The 11496-nt window shown below is 36.3% G+C and overlaps 1 protein-coding gene across 1 annotated transcript in view; it reads left to right on the top strand.

Annotated features, from left to right (window-relative positions):
• POLR3G (RNA polymerase III subunit G) overlaps positions 1 to 11496 on the top strand; it is a 102933-nt gene that overhangs the window by 189 nt on the left and 91248 nt on the right. The gene's annotated exons all lie outside the window — the stretch shown is intronic.

Below are 11496 nucleotides of genomic sequence, written 5' to 3'. Positions count from 1 at the left end.
GTCCTCTGCTCTCATTGGGCGTGCTTCGCGTCAATCAAAGAAGCCGCTCGTCCCTCTTCTTCTGCCCCTCCTCCCCGCCCTTTATTGGCTTGTTGAGGTTTCCCGGAATCCTTTGCGGAGCGAGGGTCCAGGTGTCTGCGTGGTAGTTTGGGCGGTAGGTGGCTGCACCTTGCCTCCCGCTGGGTGACCGCCGACGAGATGGACGGCTCCGGGGGAGAAGGGAGGGAGGGAGGAGAGGCGCGCCGCGGGGCCAGCCTCCTTAGCCGAAGGGAGGGAGCGGCTGGGGAATGAGGCCTGCCGAATTTGACTGCGCTGTGTTCTAAAACCTTGGGTGGCCTGAGTCCATGGGGAGTTTGTTTAAAACGCAGATTTAAACGTCCCGTCCTCCCAATTCTGATTTTAGTAGGTATGAATTTGCATTTTTTTCCCCCTTACAATCCCACGTGCTTTTAAGGCAGGTGCTGTCGCTTATAGATTGTATATCTAATGGGTTGGATTATTAGGCTACTTACGGTAAAGCGGCACTTGACGGTACCTTAGCTCCCTTCTCCCTCCCTGAAGGGATCTGTTCTCTTGCATCCTTTGTTTTACAGGGTTGGAAGCTGCTTATACACGTTATATTATCTTAAGCTCCAAACTAAGTTCTTGAAGCTCACCTGGGTAATTTGTTTACTTGTTCATCACTCCTACTAGGCTTTCTTCAAGTGCAGGATGGTATCTTTCATTTAACGCGGATCCCAGTGCCTGATACGGTGCCTGATGCACAGGCGCTCAATGAATATTTGTTGCGTTGGGTGGGATCTTGCTGTGAAAACCCACAAATCACTGAACTAAGTTGTAACCCTTATAAAGGAGTGAAATAGCCTGAATATGGCGTTGAGGCAGGGTAAGGGGGAAGATGTATAAACACTATGGGCTATGTATAAAGGATATATATATATATATATATATATCCTCAACATATATATGTTTATATATGTTTTTATATATGTTTATATATAAATATGTTTATACGTATAAACATGTTTATATATTTAATACACATGTTTATGTTGGGATCCCTGGGTGGCGCAGCGGTTTGGCGCCTGCCTTTGGCCCAGGGCACGATCCTGGAGACCCGGGATCGAATCCCATGTCGGGCTCCCGGTGCATGGAGCCTGCTTCTCCCTCTGCCTATGTCTCTGCCTCTCTCTGTGTGTGACTATCATAAATAAATAAATATATATATATATGTTTATGTATATATTTATATATGTGTTTAGGTATATATTTTTATTATATAAACATATATATATATATATGTTTAAAGAAGGGAGAGAACCAGTAGGACAGAAGAAAGTCTTCTTGAAGGATTTGGCCTATATGTTAGGCTTAGAAGGATGAACTAAATTTGGACAGGTAAAACTAGTATGATGGTGTAACTCTAAAAATTAAAGGTTAAAGGAAACCCCCCCCCAAAAAAAAAAAAAAACAAAATTAGAACACCTAACCTTTTAAAGTATTTCTATAAATCACTGTTGACTCGAAAAGGAAAGGTAATATTGCCACTAATACGGTTTTTGGTAGTTTAAAAGGAAGGTTGGGGCACCTGGCTGGATAAGTCTGTAGGGCATGCATCTCTCGATATCTGGGTTGTGAGTTCAAGCCCCACGTTGGGCATAAAGCTTATTTTAAAAAAATAACAAGAGGGAGGTTTACAAATTATTAAAGTACTTTATACGACTTCATGCTGCCAATGAATTTTAATATTGAAATGAAATAGTCACTTTCCAAGGGAAACAGATGACTCAAAAAAGATAGAAAACTGAATTAGGTCGATAACTATAGATAGAACTGAATGATAGGATGATGCCACAATTCCATGCTGTAAAATAAAAAGGCGTCCAACCCACTCAGAGTTCTGGGTGAGTTTAAAAATTCATGAGGAGCAGGCGCCTGGCTGGCTCAGTTGCAGGAGCATGCAACTCTTGATCTTGGGGTCGTGGATTCAAGCCCCACGTTGGCTGTAGAGATTACTTAAATAAAAAAGAAAAAAACACCAAACAACTTTGAATTCATAAAAATTCCCAAGGAACTAATTCTGGTGCTTTAAATTCAAAGTATGATGAAGAACTTAAATTTTGAAGCTTGCACAGAGAACATTTAAAGCATTTAATATCACTGACTGTATGCTCCATGATAAGAGGGTACATGTTGGGATGCCCGGGTGGCTTAGCAGTTAAGCGCCTGCTTTCGGCCCAGGTCGTGATCCTGGAGACTCAGGATTCAAGTCCCATGTCAGGCTTCCTGCATGGAGCCTGCTTCTCCCTCTGCCTGTGTCTCTGTCTCTGTCTCTGTCTCTCTCTTTCTCATGAATAAATAAACAAAATTTAAAAAAAGAGGGTGCATGTTACTCACCATTTTATAAGCTCATGTTTCATGTTCGCTATGAACATATGTGCAAAAATTTTAGATGTTGACAAAATCAATTTGGGATTGTCTTAAGGGAACATTTCACTATAACCAAATAGAGTTTATTTTTAAAATGCAAAGGGATGATTCAAAATACAAATCTGTATTAATTAATCATAATTCTGGATTAAGGAGATTAGCTAAACATCCAAAAAGAGACTCAAAAATACTCAAAATCTATTTCTAATAAAATATATGTTAATAAACCAGATATAGGAGGTACATTTTTAACATGAACAACATACTTCAAATATGCTAGTGTTTCTTAAACCTGGTAACTGCAACACTAGAACTTTATAGGATGTGGGCAAATAATTTGGGAAAATAGATTTTTAAGTGTTAAAATATTTTCAACAGGATATCTTTCCAAGGGAATGACAGGAAAGTTAATGCATCACTTCTACATAATTGGGAGAATTAGTGACATGTCCACTCCTTGCTACAAGGGAGGCTGGAAAAAGAAATTTCTAGCTGGGGACACCTGGGTGGCTCAGCAGTTGAGCATCTGCCTTTGGCTCAGGGCATGATCCCAGGATCCGGGATCAAGTCGCACATTGAGCCTGCTTTTCCCTCTGCCTGTGTGTCTGCCTCTCTCTGTCTCATGACTGGATAAATAAAATCTTAAAAAATAAAAAAGAATAAAAACTCTAGCTGAAAAACTGTGTGCTCTGCTAAAACTTGGGGTCAGATCATCTATTACTAAAGATAAGATAGAGGATTAACATCTCTGTCACAAACATCATTAAAAGTTATCAACACTCTCTAAAATTCTAATCAGTGATGTAATAAAAAAGAAAAAGAAGTGATATATAAGATAAACATCATGTATCAGACTATTAGAATTGAAAATAATTCAATAAAGTAGCTGATTTTCAGAAAAATTTGCAAAATCAACAAGCAAGTTAAAATAATAGCAGTATGAAATTCCTACAAATAAACTTAAAAAGAAATCTGTAGGATCAGTAGGTAGAAAATCACAAAATTTTACTAATGCACATAGATCCATAGATTTATCTGTAAGTTTAATCAAAATGAAAATTCTCCATTTTTAATTTTTTTAAAGACTTTATTTATTGAGAGGTCACATGCGCACACGAAGGGAGGGGCAGAGGAAGAGGGAGAAGCGGACTCCCCTCTGAGCAGGGAACCCAGTGTAGGGTTTGATCCTAGGTCCCTGAGATCATGACCTGAACTAAAGGCAGATGCTTAACAGACTGAGACACCCAAGCACCTCCATTTTTTCTTGAATAATAAAAATTATTCTAATGATCATCTCAAGGATAATTGGATAAAAATAAGTTACAAAATGGTGAAAAAGAATAGTAATACAAAAATCACTCTATAGGATATTAAAATGTATTTGCTACTATTGTAATCAAAATAGTAAGTCCAGAACCAGAGCCAAAAGTAGATAGAACTTGTGGTTTAAGAGGATAGTAGCATTAGTATTTGTTTAGTCTTGCTCCTGAAACCTTAATAAAACAATAGCTGAGAAATAATTTCCAATACTAAAGTGATCTGGAGAGCTAACATCAACAGAGAAGATATTTCAAAAAATATCTGAAAGATCGGGGCACCTGGGTGACTCAGTGATTGAGCATCTGCCTTTGGCTCAGGTTGTGATCCTTTGGTCCTGGAATGGAGTCCCTCATGAGGCTCCCAGCAGGGAGCCTGCCTCTCTCTCTGCCTATGTCTCTGCCTCGCTGTGTGCCTCTCATGAATAAATAAATAAAATCTTAAAAAAACATATATCTGAAAGATCCAAAGAGACATGGAAGCCTGTTGACAAATGAGACAGATCATCAAAGTCTCAACTCCTTAGAATTTCAGATGACCAAAGCGTCAGAGTTGATCTGCCTGACAGAGTCCCAGAGAGGCCCTAGGCTTAGAGTTGTCTGGCACAGAATGGGATGGAAATGAGAAGAGAGCCAAATGTAAAATTTAAAAGCTGTTTAGGAAACCATTGCACTCGAATTGTTTCAGATTCCCTGCCCCGGTATAGTCTCTCTTCACATCTATCTAGACTCCCATTCTTAAAAATGAAGAATCAAAAACTGTCAGAGATAAAAAGAAAATCAACAGCATGAAAGATAAACTAAGGAAAACCATTATCTAGGAAGACTCAGAGTCAGCTTAGGAAGCAAAACAAATTCATAATAATATTAAGTTTCCTAAGAGGTAGTCAAAAAATACTATTTTAGAGAACAGCATACTCTTGAGAGAGGAAAATTCTGAGAATAATGAAAGACTGTTGAAAATAAGCATATGATTGACAAAATCAAAAATTTAATAGAATGATGAGATAATTTAATTGAGGAAAAACTCCAGAACTTGGAGATTTCAAACAAAAACATGGAAAAATTGAAAAAAACATGGAGGATTCATCCTATAGATCCATCATATGACTAATAGGAATTCCAGAAACAGCAACAAATGGAGAAGAGGTAGAAAAATATCAAATAAATGAAGAAAATTTTCAGGAAACTGAAGATCAGTACAAGTTCTCAGATTGATAGTCCTATCCCACCTAGTACTGAGCAAACTAAAGTGGTAAAAGAAATTACATATCAGACATTTCAGAATATCAAAACTAAAAAGGTTAACTTTCAGGGACAATCTGCTCTCCTATAAAACAGTAATAATTGAACTAGCATCAGATTTCTCATCAGAAACATTAGATGCCGGAAAATAATAACTTCAAAATTATAAGGGAAAATTATTTTGAACTTAGCATTCCATTCCTTTGCAAGACAAAAACCAAATGTGAGAATGTGATAAGGATTTCAGAAAGTTCAATCATTGTATATACTTTGAGAGTTGTCCTCCAGATCACATAATCCAGAGGTACTCCAATATTGTCTATCACTCTTATTTTTATATAAATAACTATAACATAAATATGTAAGATTACATAGAGGATAATATAATTTTAAGAGTGTAGTATATACATATACTTACCATAATTAAAAAGAAAAACCCTCACAATGAAAACAAATGTGATAGTAAAACCAATAAAGAACAAAAAAAATGTCAAGATTTAAAAAAAAAGTAAAGGCAGGTGATTCAACCAGTTAAGCATCTGACTCGATTTCAGCTCAGGTCATGATCTTAGGGTTGTGAGATTGAGCCTTGCATCAGGCTCTGGGCTCAGTGGGGAGTCTGAGACTCTTCCTCTCCCCTTACCTACCCCCTCCTTCAAATAAATAAATAAATCTTTAAAAAAAATAATAAGCCAAATAATGAAATAGGAAAAATATTTGCAAAATAGAGGACAAGGGGTTATTTTTCATCATATAACAAACCTGTTTATTGTGCAGTCAGACCTTGACCTGTTCTAAATGGAAAGGAGTTTATTCTCTTTTTTCGCCAGTTGCTGCTTCAAGAATATTTTATCAAATTTTTTCTTTCCTGTTGCTTTATGTTTAGGGCATATGTTCTAGCTTCCTTTTCAGTCATTTCATGATTTTCATATTGATTATAGGAGTAAGTTCCATTTCTATAAGTATGATTTTCTCTCTGGTATTAAAATGTGCAATGTTGGGGTGCCTGGGTTGTCAGTTGAGCATCTCACTTCAGCTCAGGTTATGATGTAAGGATCCTGGGATAAAGCCCCGAGTCAGGCTCCCTGTCATTTGGGGAGTCTGCTTCTCCCTCTCCCTCTGCCTCAACTCATGCTTTCTCTCTCTCTCTCAAATAAATGAATAAAATATATTAAAAAAAAGTAATTAAGGTTAAATGAAATCATGAGAGGGGCTTTAGGGGCACCTGGGTGGGTCATTGGTTGAGCATCTGCCTTCAGCTCAGGTTGTGATCCTGGGGTCCTGGGATCCAGTCCCGCATCGAGCTCCCTGTGGGGATCCTGCTTCTCCCTCTGCCTATGTCTCTGCCTCTCTCTCGGTGTCTTTCATGAATAAATACATATAAAAATCTTTTAAAAAGAGAGGGGCTCTAATCTGACAGGAGTGATGTCCTTATAAGAAGTAGAAACACCAAAGGATGTACACCCACAGAATAAAGTCTATGTGAAGACAGAGGGAAAAGGCAGCTATCTGGATGCCAAGAAGAGGCTTCCAGAAAAACAAACCCAGGTGGCACCTTGTTCTTGAATTCCAGCCTCCAAAACTGTTAGAAAACAAATTCCTGTTGTTTACCCACCAAGTATGTGATATTTTATTATAGCAGACCTAGAAGACTAATACAATAAGAAAAAATTGACAAACTGTACTCTATGACAATGAAAATTTCTCTATGGCAAAACACTACATTAAGCAAAGTAAATAGGCAAACAAAAGCATGGAGTTAAGGTAAACGGTATTAAAAATCTTAGAATCATTGATTTGTGATGGAGAACTGTATCTTCATATATTTCCAAAGTAACACACAGCATGCATTTTCTGGTCCCAAGGGAGAAAATGTTAATTTTGCCACAGGGTGTCACCAATCTAATCTAATGGTCTAAGTTTGCATCACCAATTGGAGTATTACCAGATATTTTTGTCTGCCCATGTAATTCAATAGGAAGTACTCAATCTTAGATCTTTTATCCAATAATGTTTAACCTGAATTTAATTAAATCTTAAAATCTAATTTCTCATGTAGAGGAAATTTAGGGGATAGAAAAATCACTTTCAAAAAGAAAAAAAAGAAAAAGACACTGTGGGGAAACAATCAGACAAATCCAAAAAGTGATGCAGTCTATAGGACAACTGGCCATTCTCTTACAAATCAGTGCCTGAAAAAAGGGATTGATGTGGATTAATAGGGACTTAAAAGACATCACCCAGATAGAATGCTTTGTCCTGGACTGACGCATGGTTTGGACAAAGTAGCTATAAAAGGCATTTTGGAGACATTGACAATTTGAATATGGATAGGAATTAGATGTTACAAAGAAATTTCTATTTCATCAGGCATTTCAATAATACTTTGTCCATTTATGAAAATGTTATCCTTTTTAGAGGTGGAAACTAAAGTGGTTGAGGTGAAATGTTCAAAATGTCTCTAAAAAGGAAACTAAAGTGGTTGAGGTGAAATGTTCAAAATGTCTCTAAATTACTTTTTTTTTTAATTTTTTTTCTCTATTTTTTCTAAATTACTTTAATCAGCATATAAACATCGTCTTAATAACTTAAAAGGTACAATGATAAATTCTATGAAGAAAGTAAGAAGGAACAGTGAGAAAGGAGCTGACCATGGGTGGAGCACTATAGCATTGAGAAGGTCTGTGATAAAGTGACTTTTGAACTGTGACAGTGTAGGTCCTCTGAATTGGAGATAACAAGATAGGATCAGTCATAAAAGAGACTAGGAAACATCTGTGAAGGATAAAGGTGCGGTACGCAGAAGACAGGCGAGTCTTCAAACATCAGTACTGTCCTGAAACCTGGAAAAGGAAAGCAGGAAGGAAGGATGACTGGGTGGGAAGAGCTTCAGGGTACAGTGAGGCTGTGAGAATATTTTAAGTCAATGAGGAGACCCAGAGGAAAAATGGCTGTGTTGAAGAGTCCTGTGTTAGGCAGGAATAGATGAGCTCTAGTATTTGTTCTGTACTCCGTCGTCAGCTAGACTCAGCTCAGCATAAACGTGGCCTGAGTGTGAGTAGATCAGAAAACATGGCAGCTGAAAGGCGCTAATGATGCTCCTCACAAAGGAAGATCTGACCCATACACCTTCCTTACTGTTTCACAATCCTTCCAAAAGCCAGAAAGGACAGTATACCAAAAAGAGGAAATGGCAAAAGCAAAGGCCCTGTGTTAGGAACGGTGTTGGCATAATCATGGAAAGGAAAGAATTCAGTAAGTATGAGGTATGACGAGAAGGGCAGAACATTCCAAGAAGTCGGATTGATAAGTAGAGTCCTAATTACATAGAGAGTCTAGTAGTTTATGATGAGGGATACATTTTATTTCAAGTGTAATAGAAATCCATCAGCAGGTTTTAAGCAGTGAATCATTGTGTTCTGATTTAGGTTTTAGAGGCAAACTTCCTGAAACATGAATCTATATTCACAGCATCCATTTCCTCATATCTCATTTTCTTTCAACCCACAGCAAATCTGACTTATATTCACCTCTCTACTGGAAGTGCTTTTACTAGGTCACCAAAGACTTCTTAATTGCTCAGTTCAGTTGCTTCTCTTCAGTTCTCATCATGTTGTCCCCTGGGTTGTATCTGCATATTGACCACTCCTTAAAATTGCTCTCATGGCTGCTTTTTACTACTCCTTCATAGTTTCCTTTGATGGCTTTTCTTTATCCACTCCCTAATTGTTTGTTTGTATTCAGAATGACGTTCTTAATACTTTAATGCTATTTTTAAGCATTCTCGCCTCCTAAATTTCAACAATCACCACATAGTGAAGACTCCAAAAATTCTTCGGTTTTTTCCACTAACCCTCAACTCTCAATCTTTAAACCTAGATTTCCACTTGTGTCATGCATTTCCATCATAATGAAAAAGAATATACCAAAACAAAGATAATTATCTTCTTCTAAAATATTTATGTATTCTCCATCCTGGGTAATGGCATTACAGTGAATAACATTAAACTCATCACTATTGTCAAAGCATAACTTTCAAATTTTAAATATATGATTATTATACAAATAAATAATATTTTTAAAAAGATTTTATTTATTTATTTGACCGAGAGAGCAAGCACAAACAAGAGGAGCAGCAGAAGGAGAGGGAGAAGCAGACTATCAGCAAGCAGGGAGCTTGACATAGACCTTGATCCAGAACCTTGAGATCATAACCTGAGCCGAAATCAAGAGTTGGGCACTTAACTGGCTGAGCCACCCAGGCATCCCTCAGATCTATTTAACTTTTTACTCAGGAAACCAGCAAGATGATAAAGCTGGTTCACAGAAAAAAATAGAAAAACCCAGTATACCTAGGCAGTCACAAAAGACAAACTGAAATAAGTTGGCTAAATTACAATGTCATACAAGTTAATGTCCTACAAGTCAAAATAAACTATAGCCTTTGGAGTTGCATTCTCTACTAGACAAAAATGTTTTGTATCTCTAGAGGGCAAGAATCTATAAGTTAACATTTTACACAGTCTTTGCTGTAATCAGTAGCAACTAAAAAAGGTAAACCTCCTAGAGAATTAAATTATCATTGGGTGGAACTATTAAGCAATATTCCAGAATAATATACAGCCATCCTTTGGCATAATTTCCAAGTTTCAAATAGTTTTTCTTAAACTTTTATATGATCCCACATCACCATGTGGAGCTATATTTTAAAGGCAAATCTGATTCCTATGCCTATGTTTCCCTATGAAAAATGTGAATAGTAGACAAATTCAAGTAGTGCATAGAAATGAGAAGGAGTAAGATTAGAGAAAAGGCTTCTGATTTTCAAACTCAGTAAATCACAATAATTAAGAGAGTATGACATTGGAGAAAGTGGAAAAATACATCAATAGAGTAGATCTACTCTAGTCTGTTGATTCATTATAAAAACCCCAATGGAAAAAGACCTTAGAATAAATAGAGATATCACACAAAAAAGGAATAAACATGATTCCTACCTCCCACCAACACAAAAATTAACTTGAGATGGATGATAGACTTCTATGTGAAAGAAAAATGTAGGATAATATCTCCGTGACTTTGAGGCAGATAAGATTTCTTAAACAGGACTTAAAAAGCATTTATCATTAAAATAAAAAACGACAAACTGACATCCTCAGAATTAAAAATTTCTGCTCATCAAAGACACCATTTGAAAGTAAAAAGACAAGCCATGGAGTGGAAGAAAACATTTACGGTACGTATATCTGACAAAACATTACAACTCAATTATAAAAAGACTGAAAGCCCAGTAAGAATGTTGGATAAAAGATTCGAATAAGCAGTTTGCCAAAGTGGATATCTAAATGACCAATAAGCATATGAAAAGATGTTCAACATCATTAGTTATCAGGAAAATACAATTTAAAACCACAATGAATATTATTGCAAATACACCAAAATGGCTAATATTAAAATAAATTTAAAAAAATTTTAAAAGACTAATAATATCAAATGGTAGAAAAGGATATGGACCAACTCTCAAAAATTGCTGATAGGAATATAAAACGATACATCTACTTTGTAAGATTGTCTATCTCTACTAATGTTAAAACATTCACTTATCTTGTGACACAGTAATTTCACTCCTAGGTATATATCCAAGGGTAGTGGTATGTTCCTCCAGAAAAACTTTCACAAGAATGTTTGTTGCAGCTTTATCCATAATAACTCCATACTGGAAATAGCCCAAATTTCCATTAACATGTAAAAGGACAAACAAATAGAAGTATACTCATATAAAGAAATACTACCAGTGATAAAACACACACACACACACACACACACACACCCCAAACTAATAGTAACATTGACAATAAGATTGATATTCATGGATGTTGTTTTTAGGGAAATAACTCAGATACAAAAGAATACATGCTAATGAGTATGTTATACCCAATCCATTTATATAAAGTTCAACAACTAGCAGAACTAAATGTTTATAGTTTTCAGAATAGTGGTTACCTCTGGGCAGGCAGGGATGGGGTGGTAGTGGTGTTATATACTGCAAAAGAACATAAAAGAACTTTAGATAGTGTTAGAAATGCTCTATATCTTGATCTGCATGGTGATTTCAAGAGTGCATTAAAAAATCATCTTTGTACTTAAAATTAATTCACTTTATGCATTTTACTAGGTTGGTTATCTATCAAAAATATTAGTTTCTCACAAGGCTTTTCATTGCAGTTTTTGCAAAGTTAAGGAAAAATAGTCTAAGACTATAAAAGGCTAAGGGATGATGAAGCAGTGAGAATTAACTTCACTTTAAAGAAATTTGTGAAGAGAAGCATAATATTAAGGAATTAATAAAGATAACAAGTAAAAGAAAGTTGTTTAAAATTCTTTTAGAATAGGGAATGCTTTATTCAGGGAGAAGAAGCCAGTGGAGAGGTATAGGTTGAAGCTGGGAGTGAAAGAGGAGAAGGGAAAGTTGATAAGACTAGATATCTTGGAGTGAAAAATGAGG

Source organism: Canis lupus, chromosome 3, assembly GCF_011100685.1.
Source record: "Canis lupus familiaris isolate Mischka breed German Shepherd chromosome 3, alternate assembly UU_Cfam_GSD_1.0, whole genome shotgun sequence".
Taxonomy (NCBI): domain Eukaryota; kingdom Metazoa; phylum Chordata; class Mammalia; order Carnivora; family Canidae; genus Canis; species Canis lupus.
This window is presented reverse-complemented; position numbering and strand designations above follow the sequence as displayed.